The sequence below is a fragment of the Salvelinus fontinalis genome, chromosome 8, assembly GCF_029448725.1.
Source record: "Salvelinus fontinalis isolate EN_2023a chromosome 8, ASM2944872v1, whole genome shotgun sequence".
NCBI lineage: Eukaryota > Metazoa > Chordata > Actinopteri > Salmoniformes > Salmonidae > Salvelinus > Salvelinus fontinalis.
In genome coordinates this window covers 1,429,412-1,431,304 of record NC_074672.1, presented here as the reverse complement: position 1 = coordinate 1,431,304, position 1,893 = coordinate 1,429,412, and positions in this window count along the sequence as shown.

The window sequence follows — 1,893 nt, the reverse complement described above, 5'->3', positions numbered from 1 at the left end:
GCCTCATCAGGGGGGGAAATTCTGTGGATATATTGAAGCAACGTCTCAAGACATCAGTCAGGAAGTTAAAGCTTGGTCGCAAATGGGTCTTCCAAATGGACAACGACCCCAAGCATACTTCCAAAGTTGTGGCAAAATGGCTTTAGGCCAATAAAGTCAAGGTATTAGAGTGGCCATCACAAAGCCTTGACCTCAATCCCATAGAACATTTGTAGACAGAACTGAAAAAGTGTGTGTGAGCAAGGAGGCCTACAAACCTGACTCACTTAAACCAGCTCTGTCAGGAGGAATGGGCCAAAATTCACCCAACTTATTGTGGGAAGTTTGTGGAAGGCTACCTGAAACGTTTGACCCAAGTTAAACAATTCCAAGGCAATGCTACCAAATACTAATTGAGTGTATGTAAACTTCTGACCCACTGGGAATGTAATGAAATAAAAGCTGAAAAATCAATCAATCATTCTCTCAACTATTATTCTGACATTTCACATTCTTAAAATAAAGTGGTGATCCTAACTGACCTAAAACAGGGAATTATTACTAGGATGAAATGTCAGGAATTGTGAAAAACTGAGTTAAAATGTATTTGGCTAAGGTGTATGTAAAACTTCCGACTTCAACTGTACATACAACTGTACATAGAGAGATGATTTATAAAGCCAGACACAGTTAATAGTTAGGCTATTGATTATAGACCTAATTAAGTTGGGGCTTCCCCTCTCCTCACTTTTCTTAAGACAATTAAGGCAAGGGCCGTTTGTCATCTTGTTCTCAACACCAATTTGCTGGTTAACTTTGCTATTAGGCACATAGCAACATGGTCTAGGAAAAGGCGGCGGTTCAACAGCGCACTGATGCGTTTCAGAACCGCCGACAGCGACCACTACCCAACGCGGGAGATGACAAACGGCCCTTGCCTTAACTGTCTTCAGGAACAATCCGCACACAATGAGTCCCACCTCCCGAAGTTATCAGCCAGATCTGAACACAATCCAACCACAATGCGACTTGTGTGTCTAGACCGCTCGTTTCAATGCGATCTTCACAGTTTGATTGCAGAAGTCGCACGTCACATGGTAGACATTTAAAATGTAGGTGTATTTTCATGACGTGTATGACATGATCCGAATGCAAAAGTAAGCATGAACTGTCAAGATCTAGACACTGCCTCAGACACACTCTCCGGTGGGCCATCTGTGAGCCAGGAGCAGTGCCCCAGAAACAAGGCATAAGAAATTCCCAGGACAAGTGCATCAGATGCTGGGTTAGACAGGTTGTCTTTGGTGCCATCCTGGATCATGTATACAGTGCAGTCGGAAAGTATTCAGACCCCTTGATTTTTTCCACACTTGTTACGTTACAGCCTTATTCTAAAATTTATTAAATAAACTAATTTCCTCAATCTACACACAACACCCCAAAACGACAAAGTGAAAACAGATTTAGAATTGTTGTCCCCTAGAATGGATAGGCATATTGTGCCCGACTTCCATTCTAACATATAAGGCTGGAAAACGTATTGTAAATAATCCGCATTTGCGCTTCATCTACAGAAAGTTATTAATTCTTACTCATATGGAATAATATCCTTAAATTGGTTTTAAAATGTTAGTTGTTTTTGTAAATAAGGGGCAAATATTCTTTATTATGACCGTAGTTTTTCTTCTTCTCTCAATAAGATGGAACTCAAATGTCTTGCCAGTTGATAAAGCGTGCGGTCTTACTCTGTATCATGATGTGCAAACAAACATGTTTTAATATTCTATTTGTACAAAATATGGTATATAGAAAGTGTCTTAAATAGAGTTTCATGGGGGTGTCAGCTATAGCTATTATAACATTTCTATGCCAACATTTGTTAACCACTAGTTTTACTGCTCTAGACAGTAACAA